This window comes from Lontra canadensis, unplaced genomic scaffold (assembly GCF_010015895.1).
Source record: "Lontra canadensis isolate GAN:19392208 unplaced genomic scaffold, GSC_riverotter_1.0 scaffold34, whole genome shotgun sequence".
Lineage (NCBI taxonomy): Eukaryota > Metazoa > Chordata > Mammalia > Carnivora > Mustelidae > Lontra > Lontra canadensis.
Genome location: NW_022631028.1, coordinates 2,447,242 through 2,469,937, shown reverse-complemented (window position 1 = coordinate 2,469,937; position 22,696 = coordinate 2,447,242). Strand labels below are relative to the sequence as shown.

Here is a 22,696-nt window from a genome sequence, read left to right as displayed (position 1 = left end):
TTATGACGTACATACTCAAGGTGGAGAACCACTGCTCTACAGTATACCTACCTTTCTGGCTATATCTGGTCTCTTGTTTTCATCATTCCAGCCTCTTGCATCTCCCCCAACCCCACCACCATTCCCTCCTCTAGCACCATGTTTCTTTCTACCACAGGACCTTTACACAGCCCTTTCCTCTCTCTTCCTTTCTTGAAAGCTCCTTCCTTTCCTCCTTCCCTGGTTAATGTCTACTTTTCTTTTAGGTCTCAGCTTAAGAAGGTTGATGATGACTAATTCCTCCCAATACCATATACTGCTTCTGCATAACACTTAAAATAGGTTTTTTTTCCCTCATTTGTCTAGTTATTGATTAATATCTGTCTCTGCCACTAGACTATAAACTTCAAAGGAATTGGGACAGTATCTGGTTTTACTTGTTACTGTCTGCAGTGTCTAGTACTAGGACAGAGCTTGTGCTCAGATAAATGAACTTTCAGTATCTGTAAACTGTTTGAGAGCACAGACCGACTGGAATTCTCATGGTCAGCTTTAGGTGCTGACATCTTATAAAATGGAATAGCTACATCATAGGTTTTCTGAGACAAATGAGTGAGGTACAGCATGGGTAAAACCTAGGACAGGGCCAGGCGTACAAGTCCTTGATAAGTGTTAGCTCTGATCATTGTTATAACTCTTGAGTACTCCATGAGTACTCAAGAGTGTTGAGTCTTATGGTTGTATGATTATTATTAATGAGGGTTTTGGTCAACAAAACAACTTATTATCATTCTTCCAGTTTCCAAAAACTGACTACAACTGGAGAATTCTAAACAAGAACGTACATTTTAAAATTATAAGATAAAAATAATGCCTGTGTAATAACTCATTTTTTTTCACAAAAATTATTTTTCTGCCAATATATTTGCTCTAGGAAATTCTTATTACCCCAGTCATTGGTTTCTAATGCCACTCACTTATTTACTTAGGAAATAATTGGGGAGCACCCACATGTACCCACATGTACTAGGTTCTGGGGCTATGGTAGTGCCCAAGTTGGGTGTGGCCCATATAGCATTGATAGTCAAGTGGGAAAAAGAGTATTAACCAGCCAGTGGAAAACAGCTCACCCCAGTGCCAATAAATGCTATGAAGTAGTACAAGGTCTTCCATATGTGTTTGAATTTAGGCGGCCAGGCTATGTGTGTGTGTGGGGGTATCCACCCCAAGCTCTCCTTTGGATCGTAGGTTGAAGCTGTCTGAGCCCAAAGTAAACCAACCAATTGGAGTCCATGGTGGCAGGGGATGCCCAACAAGTTAGTGAAGTAGATGTTTTTCTCCCCACTCTGAGTCCAACTGGTCTCTGTATGTGTTAATTCTGTGTTGTTCTTACAAACAGGGTTTCCATGAAAACCAGCCACAAGGGGAACAAAAGGGAAAGGCCAGCCAGGAAGCCTGCATTGTTAACGTGTTTCCCAGGTGCTTTATATACACACTTCGTGGTTGAGAACTATTCCTTTTTAGGCTCTCTGCCTGATTTTTCTTTGGCTGGCTCTGATTTCTTTACCACCCTGAACACCTGGGGCCAACGCTCCTTTTCATAGCAGTTTGAAAGCAACCCTTTCTCTTCCTCTTTACTCACTTTGGCCCAGGTCTTAATCTTTGAACAGCATCAAATATTCATTGCCTTGGACAAAGCTGGGGTTGGAGGATCCAGAATTTTCAAAAGCAGGTCTTGCCTTACCACTGGTGATCCAGTGAGCCTGTCAGCAAGACAGACTCTAAATCATCCAGGCTCAATTAGTTTATTTCAAAGAAATATCCAGGTGTTGTTTGACCTTCAAACATATGGACCTCGGGAATAAATGAAAGGCTCGCCTGTTCCCATAATGCTGAGGGAACGGGATGGGGTAATTCTTTTTCATATTCTCTGAGTTTTGTGGAGGGATTATTAGGTTCGGGTTAAGTGAGTTATTTACTTTAGCAATATGCTCCGAGGTGGGCTGCATTTGCCCTGCTGAGGGAACAACCAGGTGTGAGCTGTCACTAAGCACCAGTAAAATAGTGAGAGGTATGGAGAAGGAGTGGGCCATGGAGGTAGCGTGTATGAGTGGTGAGACTTGGCAGAAATTGCTCGGGGCGCAATCAGAGGCAATAGGGTGGGTGTCTGGCTGGGCTCTGTGTCCAGGCCTTAGCAGTTCTCCACAGTAGGAGAGAATTGGCCTAGGGTCCTTTTTGATTTTTTTCACTTTTTCCGAGCACAAGGGTGATTGCTATCCTCAGACTCAGGTGCTTGGCTTAATCCCTTAAGGTTTTCTTTGGTTTTGTTTAGGGGGCTGTTCTATCCAGAATTGTCAGAGCTTTGTGAAAAGGCCTGTTTCTGCAGCCTTAACAGTTTCTGAGAACTGGGGCAGTGTTGAAAATAATTGTCCTGTGGCCAGGAGTGTGGTTTTAGAGTTAGAAAGACCAGGTTTCAAATCATGGTTCATCTTGCTTTCTTGTTATAGGACATTGGACAAGTTACTCAACTTCTCTGAGCCCCAGTTTTCTGGGGTATAAAATGGAGCTGTTAATTCTTTTTTGAGCCTTTCACAATGTATGTTTAAAAAGTATTTTAATACGCATTCAACCGAAAAGGGATTTAATGGTCAAATACATGTGGAAAACCCTTTAGACATTTTCCTCAGTCTTGGATTTGATAATGCATATTGTCAGATGAAAGTCTCTGAGAAGCTCTGATGGAAACAAACCTGTTTAACTTTGTTTCATGCAAAAATGTCAAAATATATTAGAGTTCATGAACTTTTTTCTTTTCTTTTGTAGAAAGTGGGAGCAGTGTTTCATGAAAGACAAATGACCTCATAGGATTGTTATAAGATTTAAGACTCTAAGATGAATGCTTCCCATGATGTCTGGCCCTGAATGAGTACTCAAGAGTGTTGAGTCTTATGGTTGTATGATTATTATTAATGAGGGTTTTGGTCAACAAAACAGAAAACTCTAAATTTGATATACCTGATTTTGGTCATAGGCACTTTATCAGGGCTTACTGGTTAGAAACGTACAGATTTCAGCTATCAATTATGGCTAGTGGTTGAAGTTTATTAAGTGCCTACCATGTATCAGGGTATACATTAGATATTTAGCCAAATCATCACTATATTTAATGGCCACAACTGCTTAACAAGGTAAGTATTATTCTTCCATTTATAGATGTCAAAGTTGAAGCTCAAGGATGACAGGTGACCCTGCCAAGTTTGTGTAGACAATAGTGACATTGGGAATTTTGCTTGGATTTTTTGGGTTCAAAGCCCTTTATTATTCTTGATGGGAACTCTACAAATCTTTCAGGGTCTGTGAAAGATATCTGGGAGGTAATTTGCAGTAGTCTAATTGAAATCATACACTTGATTAGCACGAGGCAATGCAGAACTCAATACTTTGGAAAAGTCACATTCCAGCCCTACCAAAAAAGTCTTTTCTGTATGGAGGTCACCTTGCTCTATCACCTTGAAACCTTGAATTTGTTCCCTTTGCCCAAAGCACTTCTCCTGTGTCTTCTTTCTTGGCTAGCTTCATTCCTTTACCTTGTCTGTCCCCCTATCACACTATGAGCAGGCACCAGCATTGAATGCCTAGGACATAACAGGTTATATTCCATAGTTAATTATTAATAAATGACTGATGTCATTTTAAAACACATTATTTTTGTGTTAGAGTAATAAAGAATAGGAAAATAAGGTTATTATTTAATGAGTATCATCTCTGTGATAGACAAGAGTCTCAAAACATGTTTTCATGGAGTTTTGGGCAATAAGAATGTTGAGATTTCTGGGTAGAATGATACCTGCTACTGAACTATAGAGAGAGCTTTGGACAATAGTGGAGATTGTTGAAAATGGCAGCCTAATTTTGACTGATCCTTGAGGGTATCTACAGAGTAATGCATAGCTCTATAGGTTCAGAAACTCACTTTTTAACAGACCTCTATCTTGAGGGAAGGGCGATATTTGTTACTCAGCTCAAAGAAACCAATTCACTTGAATGCTGCTCAGTTATCATGGTTACTGTCTGTGGTTACTTTCAGCAAGCTGTGTCCTAGGCATATTACACGTTATGTCTCATTAATATGGTACTTCCTGAAAGTACTGGTTATTACTTGCTTTACAAATGAGAACGCATTAGCTTTGAGAAATTTTGCAACTTGCCCAAGACAAGTGGCCAAGCAAGGATTTAAATTCAGGTCTGGGGGCATCAGGGTTGTTCAGCTGGTTAAGCGTTCAACGTATGATCTCAGCTCAGGTCTTGATCTCAGGGTTGTGAGTTCAAGCCCCACATTGGGTGTGGAGACTAGTTTAAAAAATAAGTAAATGAATAGATAAAATTAATTCGGATACGTCTCTGAAGCTTATGCTTCACTGGGGCCACCTTGTCATCTAAGATGGGAGTTCCTTCTCATGGGAATTACGTTGTTAATGTAACTGGTACTGGATACAGATGTGTAAGTTCTCTCTAAAAACTAACCATTGTGACAGAAGGATACATAATGACTTCAAACTAAAATTCAAGGCAAACTTTGCTTTAAAGCTTTGTACACCTAGCCTATATGGGCTACTGGATCATCTTCCTCAATGCCAAGAACATTTTGATGCTGAAAACAATGAGCAGTTGTTAATATCCAAACACCTATTTCTTTACTTAATTCTGAATCCATGCTTACCCTTTGAAATCAAATTCTCATTATGTCCAATTTCTTTGTTTGAGCGTACCTCGTGTTTGGCTTGTTCTAATTCAGCATTAGCTATAGTCTTGCATGCGGAGTAACCCTGGTTTTAAGAGCCTGACTGACTTTCTTAATGGTTGATGGATTACTTCCTATGAAGATTTCCATAGGTGAATTCTTTGATGCATTTTATTTTGACCTTATCTACTTCTGGAATGGAAGGGAAGGAGGAGATGGGAAAATTGATCTTCTTAGAGATAAGAGACTGACATATTTTCACTTATATAGTATGGTAGTATGTTGGCAAGATAGTTGTTTTAGTTAACATGAAAAAGTGCTGGGAAAGTAACACTAAAGCAAAGAGCATTTATGTTCATTACATGTGGAAAACCATTAACCGTCAACCTAATGATGGGAAACTAGAAAAGATAACCAAAGTCTGTCACCATTTGGGTTACTAACTGCTCACTCGCAAACACTACAGGCCTCTCTGCTTTAAGCCCGGTAATGTTGGAACCTAGTGATGCTGCCATGTGACAGTTATAGGCACTAATGGGTGCCCAGGCCCTGGCAGAGGGCAGGGTACACAGCATAAAATCAATAAGGGCTGATATTCATTCTGCCCATTTCAGTTCTGATGAGGTGATCTATTCTAAGTTGGTTTCTACATCCTAAAGGTATAATTGGGTACTTGAAGCTCCTTTTGTTAGACTCTGCAGGGGCCAGTTCCTCAAAGAGTGGGCGTCTGCCAGGCCTCTTTTCTATTTAAGTGAAGGGACTTACCTTTCTGTTACAGAGCTCCTAAAAGTTTTGTCTGAGAATCAGTATATGAGATTCACTTGGGGCACTTTTTTTTTTTTTTTTAAAGTGTTCACCTCATACCTACCATAACTACATTTCAGAGGATGAGAAGTGGTTTTCTACACTTTTAACAAGCTCTTCAAACGGGTCTTCTCAGCAAATTTTTAGCTCTAAAATGACCATCTGTAAGAGGCCAGGATACAGAGGAGGAAGGAGCTAGAAGAAGCCTGGGAGATCATGCAGTCAGTTCATCCCATCATTTGACAGATAAGCAAACTGAGGCACGGAAAGTACTCAACTAGTTGACAGAGCTCAGAGAAGACCACCCTGTAGGTATTTTCAGATCTTTTCTAGATGCCCAGATCTTTTTCTTGACTTAACCCTTTCTTGCCAGGAAATGGATTTTCATCATAAGGCTGTATTATGTAAGGAAGAAACAGTAACTTCCTTAAGTCCTCTTGGCAGTGCCATCTCCCTTGAGAGCCTCAAACAGTAGCATATTAGTTAACCCGCTGAGAATTCCATTGTGATTCTCTGTTGTCTTGAGAGTGGGGCTCCTGTGGCTCAGGAGCACACACCTATGATGGTCTTCACCTCGCCACACCATCTCTTATCCCTCCTGATTCCACCCTCTTTGCTCTCTACTGTCCAGATACTCTCAACTATTTCAGTTCACTGGGTGAGCCATATTCTCCCTTCTGCTGTTCTTTCTGCACTATTTTTCCTAGCAAAGTTCTCTTCAGTTTTTAGATGTCAGATGTCAGGTTGTATGCCCCCCCACCCCCGCTACCCCACCTGGACACATTTCTCTGACTTCCTGAGTGTGGATGACAGTTCCAGGTGCTACTTGGCATCCTGTACCCTTTTCAAATTGACGGGTAACGTATCACAATTGTTTTGATGTTTTTTCTTCGTAACCATATTTTAAGCTCCCCAGGACCATCATCATGTTTTCTGAGGTTGTGGCACACATAGTACATAGTACCTGATACAAAAGAGGGGCTCAGGAAATTATACACTAAGTGAATGGCAGGATGACCGCGAGGAGCAGGGGTGGGAGTCAGAAGACCATAGGAACCACATGAAGATTATGATGTGGCTCTCGTCGTCCAGACTCAAGGCAATGAGGGTCAGAGGCAGGATCATGGCTGCAGAAATGAGGAGACACAGATGAGTCCCAGAAATGCTACCATGAAAGAATCTAGACTGCTTCATAGAAGATAGTGTAAGATTGTTCCTAGGGGGATCTTTCTTCTTTCACTGGTTCATTACTTTATTAACTTAACAAACATGGATTGAGATGGAAAGCACTGGGGTTACAACAGTGAATAAAACAGGCATGATGCTTGCTATTCCGTAAGTGAATGAGACAGATAAGTAAACAGACTCAAGAAGGGGTGCCTACCTAATATAACCAGTGGGTGATGAACCTCATGATTGAAACTCAATACTATATGTAAAACACATGGCACGGCGCTTGGTATACAGTAAACCTCAGTAAATGTTTTCATATCCCTCTGCTGAGTGCCTGTGACCTACCAAGTTCTATGTCCTGGGCTTTGCATGTATTAACTTCTCCTTACAACCATCTTGCAAGAAGCTATGATAGTCCTTTATTTGTTTGTCTTCAGCTAAAGCATCAGAAGCTAAAGAAAGTTAATCAGTTTCCCCCAATTCCCAGAGTTAGTGAGCAGAAAACCCCAGGTAGGCCCAGCCCCTGAATTCCATCCTCTTTAATTATCACAATGTAGCTGTTGCTAAGCAGTAGTGTTTATGGCAGTCTGCTTTGCGGTGAATCTTGTAGGCTTTAGACTTATCCATTCAAGGAACTGAAAGAACTCAGCAAGTGTCCTGCAAATGGCAACAATTACATATGGCCCAGTTACCCACATCCAGGTATATCCAGCTATGTGGTCATTCCCTGCCTTCCAATGAACATCTTTGAATTCGGAAGCAATTAGCATACAGTGACATTTTAGCGACTCTTTCAGGAAAGTATTCATTTATTTATTTCCGTATTTTTAAATATCTTAGACTATAGAGAAAGCACATACAGTATTGTTCAGCTACAATTCTTGACATTCCCAGTGGTGAGATAAATTGTAAGTTTCACAGATCTGGTTGAAGTCTTTTTTTTTTTTTTTTTTAACCATTTGCTAGACTATGGCATTGAACACACCACTTAATGCCCTCTAAGCTACATTCTCATAACTTATAAATGTTGAAGAAATGGGAAGATAATAATAGCACCTCTCTAACACAGTATATTTGGGATTGAAGTAGTAAAAATAGGTAAAATGTGTTCTTAACTAGTGGCACCTTTGCTCTCTGAGGAGGTACTTACCAATGCTTGGAGACTTTTTTGTTTGTTACAACTGGACAGGGGTGGGGGTGCTATTGGAACCTGCCCAGTACTGACTAAGGATGATCTGAAACACACCACAATGCATAGATAGTCCCCTCGGCAAAGAATTATTCAGTCCAAAATGATAATAGTTGCTGAGGTTATAAAACCTTGGTCTATATCCTAGGACCTGCTGTGTAGCAATATAAAAACAAAACCAAAACAAACTTCCTAAAATCATCCAGGATTATGGAACCCTTGGAAAATCTCTTTGGCAGCACTGAGATCTGTGACACTCAGATGAAAATACATCTGAAGTATTGATTAAATATTTCATTTTTCATCTAACTATTTGGAAGTCATGAAGCAGATAATCCCTTTCGCGATTAGGGTTATGGGCTGTGGAGGTGCTTTTTCCATTGTTTAGGAATTTCTCCCAAGGCTGAATTTGCATCTGATTGCGAGCTCTGTTTTTTTCATTTCAGGAGTGGCTTACCCTACAACATTACTTTTGGAAAGGGAGGTTTATTTGTTTTTAAGTATTCTTTTTGTAACTTGAAAGCATCTTGAATTATTAAACCAGTTATTTTCCAGGCCTGTAAATGTTTTCAGCATGTTGCTTAAGTTTCCCTGAGTCAGCACATAGTACTGCCTGTTGGAAGACCTCAGTTAAAACCATTTCCTTAAGATGTTGGTATTTTTCTTTTGGGGTTGTGATGTTTGGAGTGTTAATTCAGACGAGACAGTATGTTTTTCGTCCAAATCCCCAACATACATGGCTGTGGTGGGCATTCTGCTCAGGGCAAAGATGTCTGCACCATGATTTTAGACTAAAGAAAAGAGAATCCCAAGTGGTCATTTAATATTTTCCCCTGGTGTTGGACTCTTGCGTACTTCTAGCCAGGAGTCAAATCATAAACCCTCCAACCCACATTTTATGAGAGACAAGAAGAGAGTACTTGGAGTTACTACTAAAAAATTCTTCTTTTGTGCTTTGAAGCCAAATGCTTTTACAAGAGGCAGGAAAAAGGGCAGAAAACAACAACAACAACAACAAACCCCAACACCCGAGTGAAATTGATGAAAACCAGTCAAAGTATGGCTTTGTTGTGGCTGATACAGCTACCCTGGCTGGTCCCAAAACACAGAAGTCTTCTTCAGGCACGGCTCTCAACACTGATTGAACTAGATTTCTGTGTCAACTGCTTGAAAGCCGCTGTCCTGCACCACACATTTCCCGAGTGTATTCTTGAAAATTATCAGACCTGTTTTGTTCATTACCAGGAACCTGAAAAATGACCTGCAAACATGGTGGCAAGGCTTTCCACAGCCAGTATCGGCTGACTTTTAAACAAATATCCTCAAAGCCTGTGAATACATCATTTGGGGCTTGGGGCTTGGAGCAGGTCTCCTTCATAATAACTCCCTGGAAATCTCAACTGGCCCCTGAGGATGGATAGCCTCCCACCTAAATCTGTTCACTTAATAAGCCCTCAGAACATACGGTTCATTGTCAAGGAGCAAATGTGTTCACTCTCAGTTTTCAGTTTAAACAATATTTACTGATACAAAGGCCCGAAAAAGAAATGTTTTTCTTCTTCATGTCAAGAAATCTTAATTCTGCATCATGAAATCATGAGATTATACCCTGTAAGGATTGAAAAGGACTTAGCTCATCACCCGACTCAGTTTTACAGGGAGGCTCGTAAGATCCCCAAGCTCATTATGCCTGGATGGGGAATGACAGAGCCCCAGCCAGAGGTCTCTGGGCTATAATACATGTGGTCATGGAAGTCTTACTCTTGTTAACTCTTCTCTTTGTTGTGTCCGGCTAAGACTAGACTGCTCAGCTCTTATTTCTCCTGATATTGCTAACAGTTCATTTATAACCCCTACCCCCTTCCCTGCATCTGACTTTGAAGGACCTGAATTCATTGAAGCTTTGATTAGTGGTAATTATTTACCTGTCAGACCCCAGCTGGACAGCATCACCAAAGCTGAGTCACAGAGTGTTGCTTCCAATGACTGCTTCCAAACAATTAAATCAGAGAAGCACCTGTGTAAATATGTAATATTTGGCGATAAGAAAATGATTAGGCAACAGAAACTGAGCTGAACTAGGGAAAAATAGTGAATATTTTCCCCTGGAGTCTTTTCACATATGCCTTTAAGCATTTCCAACCTCAAGAAGAAGGTCAGGTTATTTTCCCACCCGTCCTACACCTTGTTTGTTCGGAAAATGTAGCTAATCCAATATCACCAGATTTGATTTGTTTGCAAACATTAAAATTTTAAGGAAACCATCCTGTGTGTAAGCTGAAAGAGAAGTTGAAATCCGGTGACAGACTAACCAGTAATTTTCTTTTCCAAAGCCAAACTGTCTATCTCAGTAGAGAAGCTGACAATTGAATCTCATCTTGGACAATGATATCTGTTCTTGTCTTTAGGGCTTCTGAGATGAGATTCAAAGTGCAGGATAGTGGAAAGAATGATAGTTTTTGTAAACAGAACAGAAGATGAATCTCAAGATTACCGCCCAGTAGAGCTGTGTGACTTCTAACATGTTTTGAGCCTCATGCTCCAAATCTGCAAAAAGGACATAATTCTTAACCTGTCATGCCATATGCCAAAGGTAAAGTGCCATTCTCAGTATCTGCTTAGCAAACATTTGCTGTGCTCTACTCCACAAGAATAGACTGAAAAATCCATCATCTTTGACCGGTTCACCATTCAATAGTCCATAGTTAAAACTGCTGGTGATTTTTGGGGAAGATTTTATTTATTTATTTATTTGTGAGAGACAGAAAGAGAGAAAGAGTGCACAAACATAAGCAGGGGGAGCAGCACGCAGAGGGAAAAGCAGGTTCCCTGTGGAGCAAGGAGCCCAGTACAGGGCTTGATCCTAAGACCCTGGGATCATGACCTGAGCTGAAGGCAGAAGCTTTAACCCACGGAGCCACCCAGGCGCCCCTGATTTTTTAAAGTTGTTTTTTGATGAGGATCATTTTTCAGCAATAAAAGGTACCACCAGAAAGTGGTCCTAAAATTTCTTTCTTATATTTCAAAAGGTACCCTGCCCTGCTTTTGGAATTTGTTCTTCTTTAACACAAATTCATGTAGACCAACTATAAGTGATATCTGTTCAGTTCTACAATTGAGCACAGAAAGATATTGACCCTTCCTGGCCATCAATTCATTGTTTGCTGTTTCGTTTGACCTGGCTGATATTTTTAGCTGAAGGACATCCACAGGTGGCTTTTCATGAACCCACTCCTATCGTGGTCCTTGTGCAGTTAGGGATGTCATTTCGTGCAGAGCTCAAGCCCAGGTCATCTCTTCCCAAGCTCTGTGATCTTGGGTATGCTAAGTAATTTTTGTGCTTCACATTCTTCAAATGTAAAATGGAGAGGATGATAACTAATGCATAAGATTACTAAGAGAATTCAGTGAGTCACTGAAATATAGAGAACTTAGAAAAGTGACTTGAACAGAAAAAAAATTGTAGTTGCGGTTGCTGTCATTGCTGGGATTAATGTAGGCAGCTAACACAAAGTTGGTTGAAAGAGCCAGTGTGCACAACAGAGTGTTCAAACCCTCGATCAAATCTTCCCAAGTTAAAAAGGTCACTGTTAAAAATGTCCTCCTCTTTCATAAAAGTCATTCTTAATTTCATTTTGTCTGAATCTAATGCTTTATTTGTTGTTTCTGAATTAGACACTAAAAAGTAACAAAACCTTCTTTGGAATGTTACTAATTATTCATAGAGGCAGGACCAATTGTCTGGACCTTGAGTCTAATTGAGATAATCACTAGTATTTAAAATCCGCAGAATGCCATTCACTGTCTCATATTAACTTAATATACTTACGAGGGTAAGTAAGGGGATAAATAGCAAAAAGTTGTAAGAAGTCAAGGTTTATTTATTAGCACTTTTAAAGTAAACATTTTGAAATAGGCATATGGAATGTTTGAGGATATAGATGTACCTCATTCTGCTGCGCTAAGAACTGAAGGTACTCCAAGTTACCTGATCACTTTGTTGGCTTGATGTCCTCTTCCATTTCTGATAAACCCTTTGTTAGTAGAGGTGTTTTGCTACCATAGAAAGTGAGCTTCCTGAATACCCCCATAATTCCCAAAGCCAAAAGATACACTTAAGCTGTGACAGCAGAGGTAATATGGATTTGTAAGAGGCTGTGAAAGGAGTTATAAATGGAAAATTGAAAGGTGGGAAGGATCACTTTACTTGCGGTACATCTTTTCCCTTCCTAATCCGTTAAGCAAATTGATCAGTGTTAAATGAAAAGATGTGGTGGGGGTGATTTGCCTTTAGAATAGGAAAAAGACTTTGAATTATGAAGCTGCCTACACATCTTAAAAATAAATTTACTCTGAAATTCCCATTAGATCTCACTGAATTCACTGAGCAATATGGCCTCCCTGTTTTGTTTACCAGCTATATATTCCTAAGGGTGTTAACTCCTTGTGTTAGAGCGTACTTTAATGTGTTTTTTCCCTGAGGTCTTATCACTTATCTAGAATGTTGATTAACTCTGAACATCGATAAACCATGGTCCAATTGAGTAGCTCTATGATAAGCATCTCAACAATAACACCATAAAATCTAAGTGGAGAAGTAGACGATGCACAGATAAATAGAAGACCATGCATTGAATTCTAAAAATATATTTTCCCCTTCTGCAATTTCAAAGCTACAGTTTAAATACCCAAAGTCCCTTCAGTTTAAATACCCAAAGTCCCTTCCAGAAATATATCAATGTATAATTCTCTAAATTTGCTATATTTTTAGTAAACATGCAGTTTTCCTAGGAACTTAAATAATTCTAATACTACCTTTGTGGTCCCTTATTTATAATCAACCTTAAATACTTTTCATCTGGTTTAGATATTCTGCCAGCACCTCTTTACACCTGACTTCCTGGTCAGTTCCCACTTAAATTTCTACAGCTGTAAACTCTCTGGCCGCTGTTGCTTCTGCATCTCCTTACTAAAGGTTACTAACTTCATCAACAGTAACACTATACATTACATCTGTTACGATTCTCTTACTGTTGCTAGCTGACAGTGTGCTTTTGTTTTCTGGCTGTTCGGTGTTCCTGATGTTCTTTGTGTACATTACTCTACAAAGACTATTGGACGGAATTATTCCTGGATACTGTCACCCACTTGACACTTTCAGCTTCTGAATCATGAGCTGAAACCAAAAATCTGATGTTTTTGGCAACAACATCCATAATTTGTATTATCTTTGGTCCAAAGAGGCTTTCAGAGTATGAAAAGCACGTTGAGTTTTTATGCTTCTTCCTGCCTCGTTTCACCAATGCATGGCATTCGGGAGCACAGACTCGGGATAACATCCTTAGTCTGTTGTGTTTAGAAGAAGAAAGTGGAGTTGCTAAAGATCTGCAGCATGGCATTAACATGAGCTAGAAGATTAGAGATCTGCAGGTCTCAATGGTTTACCTCAAAACGTTCATGAGTAGGTCATCTTAATTGGGAATAGTCTGTGAAGTTTCCTTTTTGTACAGCTGAAAGCATTTGTACGCATGACAGTAGCAATCACTTATTATGTTGGTCATGCAACATGCTGGGGGTAGTGGCTAGAACTTACCAAGAACAGAAAAGGAGAGAAATTGAAGAGCATAAATCTGAAACAAAAGAAACTAGCAAAAAGATATATGACACAAAGGATATATAGGCAGAAATCAAAATAACTTTGCCCCATGCGTATATAAAGAAACATACTCTCAAGTTTATTGAAGTATAATTTATATGTTACAAAATGAATGTACCCATCTTAAGTAATTAGTTCAATGAATTTTGATACATGCCTAAACAGGTGGAACTAACACCCAAGTCAAGAAACAAAATATTTTTTTTAAAAGAGTATTTATTTATTTATTTATTTAGAGAGAGGGAGAGAGAGAATGCCAACCGGACTCCACACTGAGCGTGGAGCCAGAAGCAGGGCTCCATCTCACAAGTCTGAGATCATAACCTGAGCTAAAATCAAGATTCAGATGTTCAACCAACCGAGCCACCCAGGTGCCCCAAGAAACAGGAGATTTCCAGCACACTGAAATATTACCTTCTGACACTGCCCAATTTCCCAGCCCAACCTCAGCTGCTGTTACATTTCTATCCATATAGACTAGACTTACCTATTTATACAAATGGAGTCATGTGGTATGTACTCTTTTGCATTTGGCTACTTTCACTCAGCAAAATATTTTTGAGATTCATTCATATCGTATATATCAATACACATTCATATAGAACTATACTAGCAGACTGTGTACACTCCTTTTTTTTTTTTTTTGGTTTCAAACATAGGAGATGAGTTGACGGGATATATGCTAAAAGTTTATATTTAACTTTATAAGAAACTACTGAAGTGTGTTCTAAGATATTTATGCTATTTACACTCTCACAACCAGTGAGTGACATTTTCAGATCTGTATTCTTGCCAAGTTTTACTAGCATTTCTCTTTTTTCCTTTTCAACCATTTTAGTGGATATTGAGTAGTTTAAAATAACATTTTTATGGTGACGATGATTTATAATAGCCTTCAGTGTTTCTTGGCCACTTACATGTTTTTTTCATTTGTGAGGTATATGTTCAAATCTTTTGCCCTTTTTAAAAATTAGGTTGTATTTTTATTATTGTGTTATGGCAGTTCTTTTTATATTTTGGGTAAAAACTTATGTTTAAGATAAGTACTATGAATATTTTCTTTTAGCCTTTGACTTGACCTCTTTTTTAAATGGTGTTTTTCAGTAGCAAAATGTTTACTTTTGGGGAAATCCAGTTTATTAATTTTTTTAATGGTTAGTACTTTTTGTGCCCTAAGAAATCTTTGCCTACACAGTCATAAAGCTTTATACTTTTAAATTTTACATTCAGTTCTGTGATCTGTTTCTAGTTTATTTTTGTATGTGGCAGGAAGTAGGGATCAAAGTTGATATTTTTCAATACAGACATCTGATTATTGCAGCACCAGTTTTGGGAAACACTATCCTTTCTTCTCTTTGTTCAAGTTCATTGACTTTTACTTCTGCAGATCAAACTGCTGTTACAACTAGTGAATTTTTTACTTTAAGTATTATATTTTCCTGTTTTGGAAGTTTTATTGATTTTTTAAAAAATAGTTTTCATTGTTCTTATTGTATTCATGTTTTTTAAATAAACTGTAAGAGCTATTTTAAAGTCTGTATATGCTAATTACATCTTCTCTGTCACTTCTAGGTCTGTTTCTGTTGCCTAATTTTTCTCCTGCCTATGGAAAAATGGTTTTTTCCAAATCCTTTTCATGTCTGGTAATTTTGGATTGGATGCTGTGCATTCTTAATGTTGTATCATTGAATGTCTGGATTTTATGATGTTCCTTTAAAGAGCATTGCTCTTTGATCATTTAAATTTCTTATGGATTACTTTAATCTTTTTGAGACTTGTTTTTAAGATGTGTTAGGGAAGGTATAAAGTAGTCTTTATTCTGGGGATACTTTTGTATCATTACTGATGGATGACCATTGTAGAGTTTCTACTGAATGCTTAATGGATTCCATGATGTCTCTCCTCTGTGACTGGCTAGAACTCAAAGACAGTTCAACCCAATAGGAGATAACCATTAAGTTAGGTTATTGTTCTTTCTCCAATTGTTGTTCTTTACCTTGTGGAGTATTGTTCTATCTGGTTTAATCATCAGCCAACCGCTCAAAGGTGACTTTGTGCATATTTTTTGAATTGTTTTCCTAAATATCTCTTTCCTTTCTAGAACTTTACCCACAAAATTCCAGTCACTTCAGGTAACTCCGTCTTTAAACTCTGTCTTCTCTAGTTAGTGAGGCCCCATGTTCTACTTGGGTTTCCCTTCCCTGAGTAACAGTCTGGAAAGTATCTCCAGGAAAAAAAAAAAAAAATCTATTATGTCTTTATCTCATTTGTTTCCTTTCTCACAGGAATCATAGTCTTATCCTAACTATTGTCCACTGTCTGAAAACTATGGTTGTATATATATATATATGTTTTTGGTTTTTTAGTTGTTTATGGTAGATGGCTTCTTCAGTAGCAGTTAGTCCAGGAGAAGAACATGTATATTTTTTAAAAGTACAATTAAGATAGTTATTTTACCATAAATAGGGATGTAGTGCTAAAGGTTACTTTAGATATGATTCATTCCTTTTGAGAGGACTAATCAAAAGTAGGTTTTGAGATATATGCCTTAAGTACTGATGTCTCAAGATGACTATTCCCCAAACAGCAGTTGCTTGTGTCCCACGTTTTGTGAGTTTGGGTGTGAACCACTTGCATTATAATTTACTTAAAATATTTTCTCTAAATTGACTTGCCTGTAACTTTATTTGAAAGGTGAACTCTACAACATTATCATAAATAGAGTAGGAAAATTAATTATATTTTTCTAATACATATGGAAATAAGCAAATAACTCTTTAAAAGTAAACAAAGTATATCTTTAGAATACTGAAGATATCTTAACCTTGTATCTCACCAGGGGTATTTTTCTACACCTAGCCATGCTGGAATAGATCACACAGACATTGATTGAAGAAGGGACACAGGTAATAGAGATAAAAAATATAAAGACCATTTTTTCATTTGTAGTTTCTGATACAAGCGTAAAAATTTTAAACTAGGATGATCTTAGAGAATGTCTAATCCACCCCCCTCATTTCACAGATGGACTGGTTTCTTCTTAAGACCTCACAGCTAGTTAGTTAATTCCGCAGATACATATCGAGGGCTGAGCATATTCTAGGAGCTTGGAATAAAACAATGAACAGAACAGACAAGCTTCCTTGGAGCTCACATTCCAGTGTGGAAGAGAACGCCCTTCTTTGGTTCAGTGTCCAAGTCTACATTATTTAATGGCCTACTTATAACAAAAGACAGCACCTGAAACTTCTAATATCTGTCCCCATCTTGTCTCTGGGCACCTTTAGAAATAAGGTTTTGTTCTATGAAAAACCAACCCATTATATAATCATCTCAGTCTAACTCACCTGAAATATATGAGCCACATGATGATATTTTGTACTTCTGAATGGAGCTATTTCTTATACTTTTTACTTTAGCCATAAAAGGGAAAATGCTTCTCTCCTTTTTGTAAGTGCCCATTACCCATTGCAAGTATGTAATGTGGAACTTTGTAGGATAGTCCGCCTCTGGTTGCAACACACATTAGAGCTTTTAGAATGGGTCTTTGGTTTCTTATCTCATCTTGCTCATGATCTTGTTCCTGCCCTATTTTAGTCTCTTTTGATATATCACTCTGTCAAGGTGTTTGTGCTGTTTATCTGTATCAGTTCCCATATCCCAGCTCTGTCTCCTCTCAGACCTGGAAACTCTTACCCAACCAAGCCTTTTCTGGTCTGAGGAAAAGAAGACTCTACTCTGACATTCCAATCTTGAAAGCTGACTCTGTTCCTGACAACTTCAATGTTTTTTACAGGCACAGCCACCCCCAGAGAGCCAGAAAGGGTAGGATGGAAGAAATCATCAGAAATGAGTTTGGGCACACGGTTGACTCTCTCCTTTTTGTCTTAGATCAGTGGAATTAGTGAAAGCTTTTATGAACTCATGGAATTTTCAGCCTTTGGAATTCCCAAACGTCTTCAGGTTGTCTTTGAAGAATGCTTATTTTACAACGTGTGTTTTTCCTTGGAAAAAGAGAAAAGCAGAGTGGGTCTTGTTCGAGGGATGGCTGAGACTTGAGGATAACTCCCTTTTATTATGGACAGGCTTTCTGCAATGCACTTTACATGCTTTTTACTTTTGACCTTCACAGCAATCCAGCAATAAATGAACTATATGTAACCTCATTTTACAAAAGAAGATGTAGACATAGAATCTTAGAGAGGTCACTTAACTTGCCTAATATCAAACAGTCACTGTGTGGTTAGGTCAAAATTCAGTTCTGTTTGATACCAGTGAAACCCTTTAGTAGCTTAATAATATCAGTGTCAGGTTAAAATCATGAATACAAAAATATATATAAAACATTAAGCCTAGGATTTGTCCTTCTATATTTGTTTTATAACTGAACATATTGAGGCAAAGTCTGTGGGGTTTGCCTTAAAAATCACTAAGTGAAATAAATAGTGGTCTGAATAGGAACTCTAGTCTTTGGAATTTTATTCCAAACTTTTTCCAGCACAGCATTGTAATTCCGAGAGAAAACTGTTCACTTTTGAATTGGCTTGAGTTGTTTGGTTAAAACCTAGTGTACAAACAGTCATAACACAGATTTTTAAAGATAGAGTCATAACACTGGTCTTATGAAAATATTTAATGATGTTGAATTCAAAAAGTATTCAAAATATTTATTGCACGTCCTTTTATTGATTATATTAAGCCTTTCTGCCACCTAGCATCCCACATAAACTATTCTATTACTGGACCAAAACAAAAGATGAAATGCCCTTTCAAATCCAGGAAAATTGTCTTGTTCTATCTAGATTATCCATCTCCTCCCGAAAGACTGGTAGATAGGTAACAGATGAGAATATAATAGGAAATGTCTCTTTCCTCAAAGTGCTTTGTTAGGATATGCTGTTTGAACGAGAAAAAATAGTTTAATCAGAATCACATAATCATTGAAAACAATCTTGTTTCAGTTGCCATCACTGCAAATGCAATTATGGCCAATTCTCATGAGTCTGTGCTAATGGGAAGAGGGTGTAACATGGATGGTTGACAGGCTCAGATAATCCAAATAACTGATTTTCAGCATTTCCCCCACTAAACCTACTCACCAGAGTTGCTAGCTAGTAATGGAAATTGCTGATTCTAGTTTCCTTCCTCTTCTCCCCACACCCAGGGCTCCCAAACCAAGTCACTCTTTGATGGAGATATTAGTTAGCAATGAAATGGCCATAAACCGGTGGGAGGAAGAAGAGAGAAGGAAAGTCAATCAATCATTGAATAAATAAGAGCTATTTTAATCTGATACTTTAGAAAGGGAAAGCCCTACTCCTGTAGAACATTGTTTTGATTACTATATCTGTACAATAAGTTCATCTCAAATACAATTTAATTAAATCCCTATTACATAACTAAGATATCAATTCATTTTCTTTGTTTAAAAATGTTGAAGATGGGGTGGGGGGGTGCCTGGGTGGCTCAGTGGATTAAGCCTCTGCCTTCAGCTTAGGTCATGATCTCAGGATTCTGGGATCGAATCCCGCATCGGGTTCTCTCCTCAGCAGGGAGCCTGCTTCCTCCCTCTCTCTCTGCCTGCCTCTCTGCCTACTTGTGATCTCTCTCTGTTGAATAAATAAATAAAAACTTTAAAAAAAATGTTGAAGATAGGAAGATAGGAAATTTTCTTTGACCTTTACCCTCAATCTCAGATCCTCTCCCTTTTCTCAAAAGGAGCATAACAATCCTGATGCTTATTTATTATTATAAAAAGAGTTCAGCTTCTTACCCACCCAGATTTGTTCTATGTGTTTATGCAGAAATTTAGTCAGAGAAAGTACGCATTTTCTTTTGTTTCATTCTACGATAATGGGAGACTAGAGGGTTTAGCTTTGTGATAGACACTGTGGTACATTGTCCAAATCCCTCTTCAGTGAAGGACTCGTTGCCTCCGTGTAGAATGTTGTCAGCAAACAGGCTTCAGCTGTCAAGCCATTCAGGGACTGCCTCAGTTGCCCAAAAGCACCTCAGCCTCACCCCTTCTGGACTTAGCCCACATTTAATAGCTAATCCAGTTCCATTTAATACCACTGTGCCAATTCTTGTGCAAGTTCAACGCAAGACTGTGAATGTTGGCCCAACTCAGGACAACTCAGAATGAACTTTCTAGATTCAGAGCTCTCTGTGGAGTGACTGAAGCTGCTGTTGGGCCTGCATTATAGCTCAACTTTTTTCCCCTGACCAATCTTACTTGCTCAAATATTGATAGCATGAATGTTCCCTAATAAATATCCTGAATAGTAAACTCCATCTTACAGTCTGCTTCCAGGAAGCCCATCCTGTGACATGTCTCTTGCTTACTTTTTCACCCAGTCGTGTGTCTTAAAAGGCTCATTTGCTAGTAAACATAGATCTGCTTTATTCTTTCATTATTCTTCTAGCATTTGTGTGAGAAACTGAGTAGTTGTTCATTAAAGGCCTGTTTTCCTGTTCTCCCCGAACCTGTATCCAGACCACATCATGAGTGGATATGGCTTAGGTTACTGCATTCTGTGGAAAGAAGTGATCTCTGACACTTACAGGCCCAATATGTTAAAATCTTATAAAATCTTTGTTGCCCTTTGTCATCCCTTGTGTGCTAGCTGAATGCAAAAGATTTGGCAGAAGATTCCAAGGTCTCCAGGAATGGTAGAGCCACATATGAAACAAGGCTGGGTAACAGAATTACCATAGAGGCTGCCCGCAAACCCCACATCAAATTTCTAAGCTGTTGAACTATTTTGGGTAATTTCTTGAGGCATTAAACTCGTACTTAAAAGAGAAAAGACCTTTGGGTTCTTTCTAGTTTCTCTCACTATTGCAAACCCCAACCATTCTAAATACTTTGTGCTTGTCTTCTTGGGTATGTTTCTCTAGTGTTAAACATATAAAAATGGAATTACTAGGTCTTGAGATGTGTAAGCTTTAATACTCAACAAATGTTTTTGCACCATTTTCCCAAGTGGTTGTGCCAATTTCTTTTTTCATCAGTAGTGCATTAGAACACCTTTCTTTCCTATCTTTCAAACATAGAATTTTAAGGGAAAGTCTCGAGTTTGACCCCTAAATATTTTCATATGTAGTTGAATTTTAGTTTCATATCTCAAGTTCCAGGACATAAAATTTAAAAAATACTAGACATGTGACCCTTGCAGTTTAGGTCTCTTTGAAAGCAGTCCCTAAGATTCATGCCATGAAGCCACTCACCATTTTGCTGTAGGAATTGTAGCTGTGTATGCCAAGGCAGACGCATACCCACGTGTGCATATTAGCTCTTGAATGAGCCCAATCAAGTGCCAGATTCTACCTCAGTTTTTTGTTTGTTTTCATTTTTTTTTTTTAAGATTTTATTTACTTACTTGACATAGCCAGCAAGAGAAGGAACATAAGCCGGGAAAATGGGAGGAGAAGCAGACCCCCTTCTGAGCAGGAAGCCTGATACAGCTTCGATCCAGGGACCCTGGGATCATGACCTGAGCCAAAGGCAGACACTTAACAACTGAGCCACTCAGGCACCCCTACCTCAGCCAGTTTTGCTCTTACCTATTTCTCATTCAGAAAGAAAAAAAAAAAAAAAGGATACTGGCTTCTATTTGGTGAATTTATAATGTATGCCAGGCCCTGGGCTAAGCATTTTACCTGTATTAACTTACTTGAGTCTCACAGTAAGCCTCGAATGTAGAAGTTTCTCTTATTTTGCCCTGCTTTTCAGATAAGAAAACTGAGGTGAAGGTAACAGAATTTACAGGTGAAAGAGCCACAGTGTCAACCGAAGACTGTCTGGCTGCTGACTCGGGGCTGGAACTCTTTTCTCTTATACTTTGTGTATATACAATTCTCATTCAAAGTCGGAGGAGTCCTACATTATTTCATTATGTTTTACTCTACCTCACTGATGGAAATTCAGAGCTATGGTAGTGTTTGTGTATGGGGGGATTAACCGGGTCACGTGGAGGTATGCTTTGTGACTGTCAAGGGTTTATTTTAATGAGTAGGACAACACACAGGACCGTTAAGCACTCTGTCTCAGCTTTTGGGGGTGGAGGGAATATAAAAGTATACAGTTCCGTAAGTCAAAGGTTTTAAAACAACAAAAACAGTGAAATCTGCATTCTGGGTGGCTGCTTGCAAAAGCAGCTGTAATCACTTGGCCAGATCACATCTTGCTCAGTGCTCCTCCCTGAACTTCCTTTGTCCTCACACTGAATATAATGCAGAGGAGGTCTGTGTGGGTCTGGGACAAGATGGAATTTGGACCAGCTGTTTTCAAAGGTTACATTCGAAACTCAAAAGCTAAAAGGGGTTGCTGTGAAAACTGTCTTCTGAAGTCAGAGTTCCCACATTGTATCTCGTGTCTGTACCGAGAAACTATGGTAGAGCTGGAGTTGGCAACACGTAAATCTTCCCAAGATGAACAAAATGTTAGTCGCTATCAAAGAGGCGCAAGGACATATTTGACTTCTCAAATTTCTTCCATATTTGTGGTTTTTGAGGTTGCAGTAGAATTCAAACCTCTCTGGGTTCAAGTTCATCTAGTCTTGACAAAACATGACTTCCTGTGTCAGCAAAAGAAGGTTTTGATTAAAAAAAAAAATTGAGGACAATTTGATGAAATCGTTTTTACCATCTATAAATGAATCAAGGTTAGATTTCTCTTAAAATATACAGGGGTCAAAAATCTGGGAACAAAACACAAGCAGCAGGCTCACTTGGCATTTCCTTGGACTGTGCCACATTGGAAAACCCTGAGTTCCTGTGAATCCCAAACTTGGTAAAAGGACAAGCAGGGGTGCCTGGCTGGCTCAGTGGATTGAGCCTCTGCCTTCAGCTCAGGTCAAGGACAAGCAGACAGAGCACAAAGAGAAAGAAGGCTACATGGGTACATGTAATCATTGGACAGAAGGCTGAAATTTGATTTTTTCACAGGAAAATGTGTTTCTTTTTTTTTTTTTTAAGATTTTATTTATTTATTTGACAGAGATCACAAGTAGGCAGAGAGGCAGACAGAGAGAGAGGGGGAAGCAGGCTCCCTGCTGAGCAGAGAGCCCAATGCAGGGCTTGATCCCAGAACCCTGGGATCGTGACCTGAGCCGAAGGCAGAGGCTTTAACCCACTGAGCCACCCAGGGGCC

At 38.9% G+C, this 22,696-nt stretch overlaps 1 long non-coding RNA gene across 5 annotated transcripts in view; it reads right to left on the bottom strand.

Annotated features, from left to right (window-relative positions):
- Positions 1 to 9,551: 9,551 nt before the first annotated feature.
- LOC116873525 overlaps positions 9,552 to 22,696 on the bottom strand; it is a 327,269-nt gene continuing 314,124 nt past the window's right edge. For 4 of the 5 annotated variants that reach the window (XR_004383842.1, XR_004383838.1, XR_004383843.1 and 1 more), the window contains one exon: positions 16,696 to 18,438. This is a non-coding gene — a long non-coding RNA (uncharacterized LOC116873525). Of the gene's footprint in view, positions 9,904 to 16,695; positions 18,439 to 22,696 lie in introns of those variants that run through there. The other variant, XR_004383844.1, reaches the window with a different exon arrangement.